The sequence below is a fragment of the Leopardus geoffroyi genome, chromosome A1 (genome assembly GCF_018350155.1).
Source record: "Leopardus geoffroyi isolate Oge1 chromosome A1, O.geoffroyi_Oge1_pat1.0, whole genome shotgun sequence".
In the NCBI taxonomy this organism is placed as follows: domain Eukaryota; kingdom Metazoa; phylum Chordata; class Mammalia; order Carnivora; family Felidae; genus Leopardus; species Leopardus geoffroyi.
Window position 1 is genome coordinate 27241689 of NC_059326.1, and position 16815 is coordinate 27258503.

The 16815-nt window shown below is 37.4% G+C and overlaps 1 protein-coding gene across 11 annotated transcripts in view; it reads left to right on the forward strand.

Annotated features, from left to right (window-relative positions):
• The window catches only part of ENOX1 (ecto-NOX disulfide-thiol exchanger 1), a 557584-nt gene that overhangs the window by 283974 nt on the left and 256795 nt on the right, over nucleotides 1–16815 (forward strand). The window lies entirely within an intron of this gene.

Below are 16815 nucleotides of genomic sequence, written 5' to 3' on the forward strand. Positions count from 1 at the left end.
TAAGTGCTATCAATTAGTTAGAGGCCTTGTGGATAAATTCTATTTTGAAACACTAACAATCAAAACCTCATCTGTCAATATCAACTAGTATGATTATTATGACAGCTTCTAAATTCTAAAGCCTCAGCGACCAGAGAGTTTTCATGTAGCTCTACCAAGGGGGGTACTCACCCTCTGATTTACAATGATAGAACAGAGTTTTCGTTGTCTTTTAATACGTGTATATGAACCGCTTGAAAAGTTGCGAACAATATTGTTGTTTACTCAATAAAAAAAAGCTTGCTGCAAAGCAAGCGTTTTATTTTGGAAGGACACGTTTTGCTGTTGAGATAGTGCCAAGTAAAACACTTTTATTTTGAAAGTACTTTCCAACAAAGACCTACCCGAAGGCTGAATTCAATCCATGCATCTTTCATAGGTGGAAAAATAAACAGGGGAGAGGGTAAAGCTTGGTACATTGAGTGGACAAAAACTCAATGAAGAACAAGGGAGAAGGAACAGAGTACTTTCCCTAGAACGACACGTCTTTTTCCACAGGCATTTATTTCATTTGGTTGGACTTTTATTCGGTCCAAGGTGACAAATGTTTTCTCCCCTAATGGCCCTTTCCTGTGGGTTTTCTTTTTATTTCTTTTATTTCTACTGAGAAACCAAAGTAGATTTCACTGCAGTGCTGGTAAATTCCCGTTTTCCCTCTGCACCCTTCTTTGTTGGGCCTCATGACTGACGCACTTTGAAGTGTGAGGCACGCAGGACGTACTGGGGGGAGGGGGATGGGAAGTTGTGCCCCCGTCTTCAACTTTCCAGTCTGTCAATTTGGTAGCAAATCATAGTGTGTAGAAACCTAATAAGTGTATCCATAGAAACGGAAGTGCTAGAAAGGACTTCAGAAGTTACCTAAATGTTCTCCCCTCATCTGTAAGCAAGACCCCGCTTGAGCTGTCTGAAACTAATGAGAATCTATTTGCCTTCAAACCTAGGAATCTACTTTCCTTTTTAAACCTAATATAGATTTTCCTTCCTTGGAAACCTTGTTGTCGCGAAAGCCAAGGTAATTCCGGATGTCCTAGCATGATGGTGCATTCCTTCTTCCCTGGAGGGAGAGAACTTACTGGTCAGAGCCCCCTGTATCATCACAGATTCAGTTGCCAAGTGATCCTTTTTCTCTTCAGGAGAAATGAACCCACTTTGTTGAACTTCTATGAAATTGCATAATCCGGCAATTTGCGTAGCCTCACGGTTCTTTTCTGAGTGTCTAAAGATCTCTACACTCTGCTTAAGTTTAAGAGTCCAGACTGATTGAAGGAGCATTAAAAATCATCTATCAGTGTTTGTCAGTGGGGCCATTATTGACATTTCGAGGTGGGGGCAGTTCTTGACGATGCCAGATTATCCCGTGGGTTCTAGAATGGTTAAACAGCCCTGGTTTCCTGGGGCCAACGACCAGTAGCTCCCTTAGCACCCAGTCACTGTGACAACCAGATTCAGCTCTCCTTCACATGTGCCTGCAGAGAGGACCGGGACTGCCCAGACTCCAAGCTCCTCACCTGGAATTGAGGATGCTGAAACTCGCAGAGTTGGATAACGGGTGGGGAACCCAACTTTTAGCACTGGGAGCACCCTCTTCCCTTGCCATCCACGCTTCTCTTCTGGGCTTACCTTTATTTCTCGGCAGTCCAGAAAGACAGTAACATGCAGTTATGAGTTCTCTTTCGGAAGACCAGAATTTCTGGCTTGGTGTGTTAAAGGAAATCACTGGTATTTGATACAGGAAACGTGGATGTGGGAAAGGTAATATCGGAACTCAGTGCAGGAAAATAGCAAAGAGAGGACAGTTCTGAGGATTTAGGGAAAAGACAGAACCTGGACCCCAGAGTATTAGCAGGGTTGATGTTACAAAGGTATTATTAGCTCAGTCACTGAGAAAGGAGTAAAAGGAGGGAAGACTGAAAACAGGTAAATAACAAAGGAATATTTCCTCACTGCCTTCTCACCATGTGCCCTACTTTCAACTTCCTACTCTATGTCACGGGCTTCCTCAGAAATTCGAGGATCCGTTTTGGGGGAGCTTAAAGGGCCCTTGATTGCAGCCCTTTATCCCAATATCCCTTGCCTCACCTACCCTCCACCAGCATTTCTCTCTCCTCCCTCACTTGCTTATTGGTGGCCCCTACTTCATTCTTCAAGCAGAGAATGGGGAAATGACTCGATGACGTTTATCTTTCTGGATCCTTCCAAGGTCCCAAGGAAAGTTGTAAACTGAAAGAACGTAAAAACAATGGAGCTTTGGGACATTTCTCCCACAGAAGGTTGCTAAAGGCTCTGATTTTTTGAGACATTTACCAAAATACAGGTACTTTTCCAAAGAAAAATTCTCACCCCCTCCTATTTTTTCTTTTTTGATTTAATGTTAAGAAGTAATTGAATTTACAGAGGTTCCTTATCAACAAAATAAGAAGAATTCATGACTTAAAGACACAATGCCAGCCAAGTAGGAATATCTGGATTGTTATAATAGATTATACTTAATACCCGCCTTAATGTCTACAAAATAACACGTGATAAGTACAGAGATGAAAATCGGGCCTGGACTAGAGAACTCTGCTTTCTAGTAAAATGAGGAATCCTACATGATGAAATGTATCGTTTATAAAAAGGCTTACATGCATGAAGAGAGAACTAACATCTGAGGCTTCCCTTATCTTGTGTTATTTAATTATTTAACGCTTTATGACTGAGTTCCTCGGCCAGGTTTTTTTAAACCTGGTGATTTTCCTGTTCTGTCGTCTTTTGTGCACAAGACACCAAGTTATATTTGACTTCTCAGTTTCTCATTTCCTGAAATGCACTACTAGCTCTATAAACATGGAAGAATAAATATTAGCTTTATGAGACCGTGTTCCTCTAGTAGCTGAAAAATAGCATATAATGAAAAAATACAAGGATGTAATATTGAAAATTATAGGTCAATATGCCCTCTTATTGTGGGCATATATCTAATCCTCCTGCGTGGAGACTACTTTTTTCAGAAAAATGTGTGCTGTGTAATACCACTCGTGTCGGTGATATATTTTCACCCCTCATATTTAACAATATATCTCATGACTGTTGCCTCACGAGTGAAACATTTCAGGCTTATTTACCACCATGATTTTAAAACAAAACCAGAAACAAAAACCTCTCTGGCTCTTTGCTATTAATTCGAATAATTGCAAGTGATCCAAAGTTAATAAAATGTTTGTAAGTTTCCGTCCCACTCCAGTACTTCAGTACCCATGAGCTCCTTGGAATTACGTTAGAAAATGCTTAACGGCAGTTTTGGAAAAAAAAGGAAAGAAAGAAAGAAAGAAAGAAAGAAAGAAAGAAAGAAAGAAAGAAAGAAAGAAAGACAAGAAAAGAAAGTCTTTGTGAGAGGTAAAAAAAAAAAAAAAAAGTCAACTGTGGTCTTGAACAGCTAATCAATACTTTAAATGTCCAAATTGTTATTCCAAAATCCAGCCTCTAATTATACATTTTTAGCAGCAGTGAAAGTGTGGCATCCATTAACCATCCCTTAAACCTCACATTTACACCCCATAAGGAAGAAAAGAGTGACTTACATGGATACTGTATGATTGAAACACTCTTTTAAAGCCAGAGGATTCAATATAATTATGTTCAGATAATTCACTTCCATCTGGAAATTATCATCCATTTGCCAAAAGTGCCACTGACTTATCATATCAAGGACAGTCTTTTCTTCTACATTAGCTCTCCATTGTTCCTCTTGCTAAAGATGGAAAATAATCAGCCTTGTATATTCTAGGCTCAAAAGTAAGAAAATTGGACTTACTGGAATAGTTCATTCTTTTTTTTTTTTTTTTTTCTTTTTTGGAATAGTTCATTCCAATAGCCTAAGTTTCTACAATATCTTTCTTTTAAACACCATAATTTTTAAACTATATTTTTATTATGAAGTAGTTTAAACCTATAGAAAGTAAAAAGGCCTATGTATCCACCCCTATATTTTAATATGTTGATACTATTATATCTGCTTTGGATCTCTTTTTTTTTTTTTTTTTTTTTTTAATTTTTTTTTTTCCAACGTTTATTTATTTTTGGGACAGAGAGAGACAGAGCATGAACGGGGGAGGGGCAGAGAGAGAGGGAGACACAGAATCGGAAACAGGCTCCAGGCTCTGAGCCATCAGCCCAGAGCCCGACGCGGGGCTCGAACTCACGGACCGCGAGATCGTGACCTGGCTGAAGTCGGACGCTTAACCGACTGCGCCACCCAGGCGCCCCGGATCTCTTTTTTTTTAAAGCAAAAAAAAAAAAAAAAAAAATCAACATCCTTCCTATTCATCCATCCCCAGAAGTAATATTAACTATAATAATATTGCTGTATATTATTCCATTTATATTATATTATATTATATTATATTATATTATATTATATTATATCATATTATATTTATTATATATACTGTTTATGGAAATAAAAATATGTAGATATATATCCATAACTATTATAAGTCTGTAGATGTATCTATATGGAGTATTATTTTTAAGTTTACCTAGGTGAGATCATACTGAATGTATACCTTTGCAACTTGTTTTTCTTCAACATTATTTTTTTTATTTTTTAAATATTTATTTTGGGGGAAGGTGCACATGAGTGGGGGAGAGGCATAGAGAGAGGGAGAGAGAGAATCCCAGTCAGGCTCTGTGCTATCAGTGCAGAGCTGGACTTGGGGCTTGAACTCACAAACCGTAAGATCATGACCTGAGCCAAAACCAAGAGCGGGATACTTGACCGATCGGGCTGAGTCACCCAAGCACCCTTCAACATTGTTATTTTTGTTTAATTATCTGTTAATATAGGGACATCTGGCTCATCCTTAGTAGTTAATTATCATGTAGTCTCCCAAACAAAGTACATCTACCTTCTCATAAAAGAACATTTACCAGCCTTCTTTTTTTTCTGGACAACCATCTTCCTGCACCCATTTTATCATTCACGGTAGACACACAGGTTTACCACGGGGTGCTGCTGTATCCTGCCTTCCACAGAAGAGGTACCGGGAAGTATTTGTTCTTTAAAATATACTACAAAACCTTTTCTTCCTTCTTGTCAGCAAGCTTTTCTATTTTGTTTTGTTGTTACTGTTAGATGTGCCTTCATCCCTCCCTCCTGATTTTTCCGACGGGCAGTTTCCAATGTGGCTTCCATCTCACACAAGTGTTAAATGTGTCCAAACAGTGAGAAAAGACAAAAGAAATAGAGCAAAGACAAAGAGAGAATGCAAGAAGGAAGAAGGGATTACTTCCAACCCTTAGATGCTGAGGTGCAGTTGGTGTCCATGAGAGATAGATTTTAAAGTGTATTGCATCACCATCTTGGAGGTCAGCTAGTTTTGGGAGGACTTTCCTTTTCCATTCGACCAACCAAACGTTTCCTTTTGTCTCTTGGTTTCATAACAACATTAGAAAAATATGTGTTAGATATTTTAAAAAGTTAGATATGATGTTAACAGTTTCAAGATGTAAAGTTAAATATTTGTTTAGTGCCTGGTGTCTTCAAAAAAGGGGCACTATCAAAAATCCTCAACGGAACATATATTTGTACGTGTTTTTAGCAGATTTTAGGGTTGTTTTGTGAGTGTTTTACCTAGTGCAGACTAAATAAATCTTTTTGAATGGTTGAATGAATAAACAAGGTAATAAATATTTGTAGAGGTTACAGTAATAAATATTTGTAGAGGTTGTGTGGTCATTTGACTTGGAGGTATTTTAGCCTTCCTAGTAATCATCCTTCATTTACTAGAACACTTAACTTCAGCATATTTCGACCTCCTATGATTGAAAACTGAAGTCTAAAAACAAATGGAAGATCAGAGTTAACGGAGAGCATCCATTTTCGAGAGTTATTAGAATTAAAGTCTCTGTTTCGGGTTCCCAGATTGTTCAGGGCTATAAAACAAGGGTCTACTCCCTTAAAAATTTAAAAGCTGTGTATATAAGAGTTTACACCCTTCTCATATTCTGTTCTGTTTTGTTATTCTAAGAGATTAAAGCTTTTTTTGGGGGGGGGGGTCAATCATATTTTTGTATATGACTGTGGGCTGCCCCAACTGACACCACTAAAAAACAAATGCAACTTTGAAAAATTCAAGAGTGAAAGCAATTATTTCTAGAATTGGCAGAGCCTTTCCTGGGTTCAATTCTCACTCTTTTTAATTATTTATTCCCTTCAAGATGCTGGGAATTATTATACTGTAAATTATCTTACCACTTGCCAAATGAAATTTTCTATATGAAAAGATTAATAAGTATTGAGAATTTTCTTTGGTCTCCCTTGCAAGCAATGTCCTGGTCTTTTCTGAAAGTCAAGTCTGTAGGGTTTTTTCCCCCTCGATCTTTATTTTTTGTAGTATTTGATGGAGTTCTGCTAAGCTAAGATTTGGGCCAAGTTTAGCTTTCAGCAGACTTTTGTAACTGAGTGTAAGTCTTCAGAAAATAGAGTTTCTGTCACAAATTCTTGCTCATATTACTTATAGCTACTGTGCTGGGCATCATCATAACACTTGAACTTTCCTGTATGTCTAGAATCAGCAGGGAAATGCTTTCGATCTTAACCCACATATGTTTTTAAGTAGGGCTTGTTCTAGTAGTCCAGATATTCCCAATATGAGCTCATTGGTGCTATTTTCTAACATTAAATTATGATTTTTATCAGTATCCGTTGTAATGATAGACCTGCAGATGGCCTCAGGTTCTCATTAGGCATGTTTGTTAATAAGTGTGGTGGAATTTCCAATAAATGGTACATCCTTCATTTCGGCAGATTTTACTTTAGGAAGTAAAATGTCTGCTCTGTCCATCTGTGTGCCTCCAAGTTGTTGTACTGGGACTCGACTGACATTTTCACCAAATCTGTAGCCTTCCTCGCCTTCCTCTGCAGGCTCATTCTCTCAGGAGTGGGGCAGCTCTGCTCTGATCCCAACCACAAAGATGGGAGTTGCAGAAGAAAATGAGGAAATGTGCCCGGTAGTAATGGGCCTACTGTCATCCCTTTATATTTCTTTTCCTTTACTTTTATATTAGAGTCCATAGAATTTAAAAAAAAAAAAAGGGAAGAAAGAAAAATAGCAAGGCCATCAGTGGCTTGGCAGAAAGACAGCTGGTCATGATGTTGGATTGCAAGTTTTTCAAATATAATTTGAGAAAGTATCTGTCAAAATTTGAAATGGAATGGGGAAACAGTAAAAAACTATCAGGAGTTTGGTTCAGATGAGAGGATCATCAAGTTCATCTTGAGTAAATTGAAACCGAAATTTGGATTCCTCAATAAGCAACTGTGCAAAATGCAAGGGGAAATAATGCATTATTCCTAAAAGTGTTGAGGACAAAATTAGGCTAACAAGTCTAGGCAGAAAACAAAACTGGTAAGTGTTAGGAACCCAGAAAAACTGTAAATGTCAAGTGTGCTCTTACCACCTGAGATGTAGACATGAATAATTAAGGACAAAGAATTCCAAGGATGCTTTTGAAAGAGACAAAGTTAACATGGGGAAAGCTCCCTAATCTGGGTGAACCAGAAAGAACACACTTGTTGGAATCACGTGATGTTTAATCTCCAGGACAGTTATATAAATACAGTAGTATAAGCTGTTGGCTAGTGAAAGCCTCAACAACTGTTAACAACAAAACCCTCTCCATCCTGCTTCATGAATCCCTAACTTCCCCCTAATCATTTTATTCTAAGATGATCCACACTGGGAGGAATTAACAGAAGTTTGGCCCTTGACCATTCTACGCCATTTGTATTATTTTAGAAACCAGTATATTAACCTAAAGTCAGCGGTAAACTTTATTTGAATATAGGTCTCAATATACTTCTTTGACAAGTTTATTACTATTTAAATTGAACCGGTGTTTTAAAATTGCAGGTGTATTGGTGGTGAGACCCAGGAAGGTGATTTACAAGTGACTGAGTCTTTTCATTTACGTGTAACATTTTATTTCCCCTCAACAGTAAGGTTTCACTCAAGGGAAAGAATAATAAGACATTAAAGTACAGGGCACCTGACTCACAGCTTGTGTCTCCAGTCAAGAAAGAGGTCATAGAGAATGGACCTTGCAGCCCCCCAGCCCAGACTGATAAGTGGGAGAAAAAGATAAGGGCTGGGAGAGGTGATTGCCTACCAGCTTTCTCTTCCCTATTATCCCAGAATTTGGCATGCAGCCAGTGTTTCTTTAGCTTTAGCTTCTATTGATAGCACAGGATTTGTGTGTGTGTGCGTGGGAGCACTGGAGGTAGGAGAGGGAGTTCCTTTTTAAACAGACACAAGCGAACGCCATATTTTTATGAGAAAGTCATTTTTCTGAATTCTTTCCTGAAAATATGGACAACATTTGAATAAATACTATAGGCAAAAGTTTTCCAGATTAAAAAGTCTGAGACCATTTTTATTCAGTTGAAATGTTTCACGCACACAAAGGAATGCTATTTACTGAACAATGCCATCCCTGTTAGAAATTCCATCCTAAATTTTAGCAGAGAAAGTGTAATCCCAAAATAAAGATGAGTTAAGGGAATGGAATGTACTTTTCCTTTCATTTAAAAGGATTTCCTTTGTTGTTTTAAAATCCTGGGTAAAAATCGATTAATCACACTTTCTTGGAATTATCATAAGTATGTATATTTGACAACCCAAGAAACAGCAGTCATAAAATGAAACAACTTTCAGTATTCTAGAGGTCATTTTTCTTATTAGAGACATCACTAAATTGCAGTTTAGTAAAAGATATCACATTAAGAAATTCCACTTGCGTTTATAATATCCATTTATAAAAATATTTATAAACACTATAGAAAATACAATTTATAAAAATGTAATTTTACTTATACACTTCTCAGCAAAGATATAACCCACATAAATTCTGCTACCTTCCTTCCTGAGGATTTCTGTCATTTATGAAAATACGCAGTAGCTTAATCTGTTGATTAAAAATGCTAAAATTGCATTTTTAAAGGGAATATTGAAAAAGGACGTGGCAGGTATAGACAGTACTATCCTCTTAATTTTACTGCATTTAGAACTTTTTTTTTTTCTAAGATGACCTAACCCAGCTTCATTTTCATTAAGTCCTGGAGGGCAGTGCTGAGAACTTTGCCCAGAGTGGGCTGTGATTGAAATGTTTACTGAACAAATAAATAAGAAAATTAATTAAAGGTGGCCTACAAGGGTGAATTTCCAAAAACCCCACGACTTCAGTGGGCTAAATACCAGATGGGAAGGGTTTGGGAGACATAATGCTACATGTTCTCGTTTTATGCTTCCTCTCCAAGGACTCACTCTATTTATTGCCGTGGCATCTGGCAGGCTTTCTTTTCTGGGCCCAGCATGCTCCATGCCGTGTGTTAGTGTTTTCCTGGAATGAAAGTCAAGGAAATACCATGTCTAAAAATATGCTTTATGGGTTTTCAAAAATATAGTATTTCCTTTCTACTAGCTCATTCACTTTGAGGTCCTAATAAATGACATTTATGCATAGGAAAAAAATCACAGTGAATCTGATTTTATCTACACAGCAAATATAACAATTGCCTTCACAAAATGTGCAAACGTTGTCCTCCTCTTCTGTTTCTGAGACGTTTTATTTTTGTGGGTTTATGGCCACAGGCACTCCATGCTCACTGAAAATAGTCCCTAAAACATTTACTCAGTGCTTCTTTATGCCAGGAACTGTTTTTCACATATATCAAGTATAGTCCTTTAACAATCCTGTATAGAAGGTATGATTTATGTTATTTATCACTCACATTTTATAAATGAGGACATTTAGATGTAGACTATTTATTTTTTTTTTAATTTTTTTTTAACGTTTATTTATTTTTGGGACAGAGAGAGACAGAGCATGAACGGGGGAGGGGCAGAGAGAGAGGGAGACACAGAATCGGAAACAGGCTCCAGGCTCTGAGCCGTCAGCCCAGAGCCTGACGCGGGGCTCGAACTCCCGGACCGCGAGATCGTGACCTGGCTGAAGTCGGACGCCTAACCGACTGCGCCACCTAGGCGCCCCGAAAGACTCCATTTTTAAAGATAGTTTTGCAGCATTTTACTATGAGTATGTTTACCCGTACAGAAAAGTTGAAAGAAATTTACAGTGAGCACTCATATATCCGCCACTCTCATCCCATCCCTCTGTCCATCCATGAATCCATCTTCTTTTGGGACACATTTTAAAGTAAGTTGTAGACATCAGCGCCATTCCCCCCACACACAATCCTTTGGCTTATATATCATTACCAGAATTCAAAGTTTATGATTTTTTTATAATTCTTTTTTTTTTTTGGTACAATATGTGTTTATATAAAATACATAGATCCTAAGTTTACATTTTCATGAGTTCTGACAATGCCTATCCTTGTGCTACTCAAACCTACGTCACCTCGGAAAATTCCCTCCTACCCCTTCCCCACAAATCCCCAGCCCTCTTCGACCACCCAGAGCAAATTACTGCTAGTTCCAGAACTTCACAGAAACGGAATCATACACTACGTACTCTTTTGTGCCGGGTTTCCTTCACACAGTATGATGTTTTTGAGATTACTCTGTCCCTGAGTTTATCAGTAGTGCATGCCTATTTCCTGCTGAGTGATACCGTGTTATATGAATATACCACAGTTTATCCTTTCTTCCTTGGATGGACACCTATGCTCGTTCCAGGTTTGACTATTATGAATGAAGTTATTATGAACAATCTTGAGTGAGGCTTTTTGTCAACATAGGCTTTCATTTCTACTAGTTCCACATCTCAGAGTGGAATTTTAAGTCATTAAGTGCATATTCAGTTTTGTAAGAAATTACCAGGTCTTTGTCCAAAGTAGTTGCACCATTTTACATCCCCACCAATAACAAATGATAGTTTTAGTTCCACATCCTCAACGACATTTGGTATTGTCAGTCTTTTGAATTTTAGCCACTCTGGTGGGTTTTTAGTGGTATTTCCTTGTTATCTGATATGTGTTTTACTTGATGACTCATGTGGAAACCTTCTTTATGTGCTTAGTGGCCATTCATAGATCTTCTTTATAAAATGTTTATTAAAGGGGCGTCTGAGTGGCTCAGTCAGTTAAGCGTCCGACTTTGGCTCAGGTCATGATCTCGCAGTTTGTAAGTTCGAGCCCCATGTTGGACTCTGTGCTGACAGCTCGGAGCCTGGAGCCTGCTTTGCATTCTGGGTCTCCCCTTCTCTCTGCCCCTATCCCTGCTCATGCTCTGTCTCCCTCTCTCAAAATGAATAAACATTAAAGTGTTTTTTAAATTATTTTCCCATCTCAATATTGGGTTGTTGGTATCTTTTAAATATGCGCTTTGTAACTATTTCTTAACGGTGCCACTCTATACCTTGCCTATTCATTCTCTTAATGATGTCTTTTGATGAGCAGAAGTTTTAATTTGGGGGGGGGGATTGTAATATTACTGTTTTCCTTTTATGAACACTGTTCCTTGTATCCTAAAATAACTTTATCCCCAAAGCAAAAAAAAAAAAAAAAAAAAAAAATCTATGGCTTCTTTAAATAGTTTTCTAGTTTTATATTTAGAGTTATGATCTGTATTGAATGAACTTTTGTGTATTATGTGAGGTCAGGGTTGGGCTTATTATTTCCTGTATACGACATTAAATTCTTCTAGTCTTGTTTGTTGAAAAGACTTTCCTTTCCCTAATGGAACGACTGCCTTCATGCTATTCTCAGAAATCAAGTGACCATATAAGTGTGCCTCTATTTCTGACCTTTCTATTCTCTTCCATTTGTTTTGTTGCTCTCTATGCTAGTACCACACTATACTGATTATGGTCGCTTTATAGTAAGTCTTCAAGGCAGATGGTATATGCTTTCCATCTTTGTTCTTCTTTCATAATATTGGTTTCGATCGCCTAGTTCTTCTGAAATTTTACATACATTTTAGAATTGGCTTGCCAGTTTCTAAAAATGATCAGCTTAGTGGCGTTGTCATTGGGAATATGTTGAATCCAAGCCTCAACTCGGGAAGAATTGAATATCACCAATAGCCTCCCAATCCATAAGCATACAGACATTCTTTCCCCACTTATATAGGTCTGCTTTAACATTTCTCAACAACATTTTGTAGTTTTCAGTGTAAAATTCTTCTATGCCTCTTATTTCATATTCCTCAGAATTTTATGTATTTTTAATAGTTTAGGTGAAATTTAATTTTTTTATCTCCTAATTGCTTACTTTGAATACATAAAACTATAATTATAGTATTGTCCTGATACCAAAATCAGAAAAATATAAGAAAACTACAGACCAATATGCTTTATGAATATAAACATGAAAATCTTCAACATAATACTAGCACATAAAATTAAAAACCACGTACAGAGGATTACACACCATGGCCAAGTGGGATTTATCCCGGGAATGCAAGGTTAGTACAACATTCAAAGGTTAGCCAATGTGGAACACCATTTTAATAGAAGAAAAGGGCAAAAACGATATGATAATTTCAATGGACATAGAACATTTAACAAACTACCTTTCGTGATAAAAACATTCAACAAACTAGAAATATAAAGAAACTTTCTCACCCTGATAAAGGATAGCTATGAAAACCCACAGCTAACATCATACTTACCGGTGAAAGACTGAAAAAGTTTCCCACCTAAGATGAGGAACAAGACAAAGATACCCGCTCTTGATACTTCTATTCAATAATATACTGGAGGTTTTAGCCAAGGCAGTTAGACAAGAAGAAAAGAAATAAAGGATGTCTGGATTAGGGAGGGACGAATAAAATAAACTTTGTATACAAATGGCACAGTCTTATATGGAGAAAATCCTAAGGAATTCACACATACACAAAACTATTGGGGCTAATAAATGAGTTCAGAAAGGCTGCAGGATAGATCAGTTACATTTCTCTACGCCAGCAATGAGCCATCGAAAAAATAAAACAGTTCCATTTAAAATAGCATTAAAAAAACCCAAAATGCTTTGGCATAAATATAACAAAAGAAGCATAAGATGTGGACAGTGAACACTGAAAAAGATGGTCAAAAGAAATCAAAGATGACCTGAATAATTAGAGAGACGCAACATGATCATCGAAGACCTAACGTTGTTAAGATGGCAGAACTCCCCAACTGTATCTACAGATTCAAAGCAATCCCCATAAAAATCTCAGCTGGCTTTTTAAAAGAAATGTATAAGATGATTCCAAACTTTCTATGAAATACAAGAGACGCAGAATAGCCAAAACAACCTTGCCAAAGAGTAGTGTTGGAGGACTCACTCCAGATTTAAAAGCTTACTACAAAACTACAGTAATGAAGACTGTGTGCTACTGGCAGATGGATAGACAGATGGATCAATGGAATAGATTGGGAGTTCAGAAATAAACCCATACATCTATGGTCAATTGATTTACAGAAATGGTGCCAAGACAACTCAATCGGGGGATAATAGTCTTTTCGGCAAACAGTCCTGGGACAACTAGATGTTCACATTCAAAACAATGAACTTAGACCATGACTCGCCGCATACATAAAAATTAACTCAAAATCAATCAAAGACTTAAATGTAAAAGCCGAAACTATAAAAAATTTATAAGGAAACGTAACTGTCAATCTTCATGACGTTGGATGAGGCAGTGGTTTCTTAGATACAACATCAGAAGCATGAACAACAAAAGGAAAAAATAGACAAATTGGTCCTCCTCAACATTAAAAACGTTTAAGGATACTGTAAAGAAAGTGAAAAGAAAACCCACAAGGTGGGAAAAAACATACTTGCAAATTGTATATATGGTAAAGGTCTAGAACCTAGGATATACAAAGAACTCTTACAACTCAGCAGTAAACAGACAAATACTCCAATTTAAAAATAGGAAAAATGCTGAATAGACATTTCTCCAGAGAAGATATACAAATGATCAATAAGTACATGAAAAGATGCTCAGCATCATTAGTAATTAGGAAAACACAAATGAAAACTACAATAAAATACCACTCCACACCCACTTGGATTACTATAATAAAAGAGGCAGATGATAATAAGCGTTGGTGAGGAGGTGGAGATTTGGAACCATTATTCATTTTGGCGGGAATGTAAAATGCTGCAACCACTTTGGAAGAGCTTGGAATTTCCTCAAAAAGTTATTCATAGGGTTACCATTTGACCTTGCAATTTTACTCTTAGGTATAGACCCAAGAGAACTGAAAATACGTGTTCACACAAAAACTTGTACACAAATGTACATAGCGGTAAATTCCTAAAACCCTAAGTATAGGAAACCCGAACAGCTAATGAATGGATATACATGAAATGGAATATTATTCAGCCAAAAATGGGAATGAAATAAGGGCACATGGGTGGTTCGGTCGGTTAACCGTCCCACTTCAGCTCAGGTTATGATCCCACAGTTCATGAGTCAGAGCCCTGCGTAAGGCTCTGTGCTGACAGCTTGGAGCCTGGAGCCTGCTTTGGATTCTGTGTCTCCCTCTCTCTCTGCCCCTCCGCTGCTCTCTCTCTCTCTCTCTTTTAAAAATAAGCACTTAAAAAAATTTTAAAAAGGGAATGAGATATGGATACATGCTACCATGTGGATGAACTTGGTAAACAAAATGCCAAGGGGAAGAAGTCAGACACAAAAGACCGCCTATTATGTAATTCCATTTATATGAAATGTTCAGAGTAGGCAACTTCATGGAGACAGGAGGGAGATTAGTGGTTATCAGGGACTTGGGATAGGGAGTTAGTGCTAATGGTACAGGTTTTCTTTCTGGGTGATGAAAATGTTCTGAAATTAGATAAGGATAATAGGTGCACGATCTTGTAAATATAACAAAAACCATTGAACTGTACACGTAAAAAGGGTGAAATGTGGTATGTGAATTATATCTCAATATAAAAATAAGACTGCCCTGTGATGTTATAAATTTACTTACTACTTATAATTATTGTTTGGTAGGTTTCATTGGATTTTTTAATATAAACTATGCAAATAGGGACAGTTTTGTTTGTTTCTAATTTTTAACCTCTATTTCTTTTTCTTACTTTATTGTAGTGGTTTAAGCCTCCTAGACAGTGTTGCATAGAAGTGGTGAGATGGGGCATACTTGACCTTGCTTCTGATTTTATGAGGACTCTTTCATTGTATTAAAAATTGAGTACGGGGGCGCCTGGGTGGCGCAGTCGGTTAAGCGTCCGACTTCAGCCAGGTCACGATCTCGCGGTCCGTGAGTTCGAGCCCCGCGTCAGGCTCTGGGCTGATGGCTCAGAGCCTGGAGCCTGTTTCTGATTCTGTGACTCCCTCTCTTTCTGCCCCTCCCCCGTTCATGCTCTGTCTCTCTCTGTCCCAAAAATAAATAAACGTTGAAAAAATAAATAAATAAATAAATAAATAAATAAAAATTGAATACGATTTTATCTGTAGGATTTTCAGTGATGCTTTTTATCAGATTGGAAAAGTTATTTTCCGTCCCTAGTCGGTTAGTGTTTTATAATAAATGGATGTTTAATTTTTTCAAAAGTTTTTTATTTATCCATTAAGTGCCTCATATAGCTTTTCTCTTTTAGTCTTGCATCTCTCGCTTTATCTTATACCCGGTATCAATGAAATAGACCGTGAAATAGACAATGAGGTAGAGGATCCCGCAGAAGCTTCTCAGGACTAGAGCTACATGTGGCAATTGACATTCCTTTGAGTGGAACCAGTTACATGTTTGCACCTAAATGCAAGGGTTAGTGGGAATTATAGTCTTCCTGTGTGCCCAGAAGAAACTTGAAATGATTTGGTAAAAACAGAACAATTACAGCGATGACAATGATTAAAAAAAAATGCTGTTATACTTATGTAGCACTATATACCATATAATTCATAAGTCCTTTTCGTTTTCTATGCTTTGTTTTAGAATTCAGCATGTATCTGTCAGTATTAACGTTGGATAGGCTATTGCCCCTGATCTATTGCTTATTCTTCATGCATCCCTGGCCTTTTCATCCAGTCCCAAAGTTCTCCATCTTCCTTATTGGGCTTCCAACCCTGAAACTCACTTCTACATCTTGGATAACTCTCTTCAAATCCAGAACCGTATTCCAGGATGCCTTCGAAGCATGTCCACGTGGATGTTCCACTTAAAATGCCCCAGACTCAGGTATTTCCTTCCCAAACCGTTTCTTCCCAGTGTATTTTCTAACTCAGATAAAAGCACACCGTGCTCCTAATTATTTAATCCACATTCGTGTCTGACTTCACTGTCTCACTTCTCACATTTAATCACTTCTGTGCATTAATCTTCTAAAACCCCTCTCAAATTGATTCCTGCTTTTGTATTTCCATCGCTGCAAGAAGGCCCTTCCCATGTGGAAGGACGTGGAGCATCCTTCCAAACACTTATCCTTACCTCATCTCAGGATAGCATTTCTAAAAATATAAATATAATTGTGTTACTTTTATGCATGAAATAATTTAATGACCTTCTCTTACAATATTTATTTTTAGGCTTTTTTTCCTATTATTTTAAAGAATGGAAATCTGTTTTCAAAAAAAAAAAAGGTTCAGATACTAGAGATGAACAAAAAATAAATAGATGGTGAGAGCCAGATTTCTCTCTGTCCGGCATTTGCAGATAAGTAAGGAGGGAAGGCTGGAAAGAATGAACCCTTTAGTGCAGGACTAGAGTTGGACATGTCAAGTACGAACTCACGTTTAGCCTAATATGTATACAGATGGACAGATACAGGAACAATTGTAGCTATAGGTGAATACCTGGGCTTGAACGTATACATAAATTTCCTAG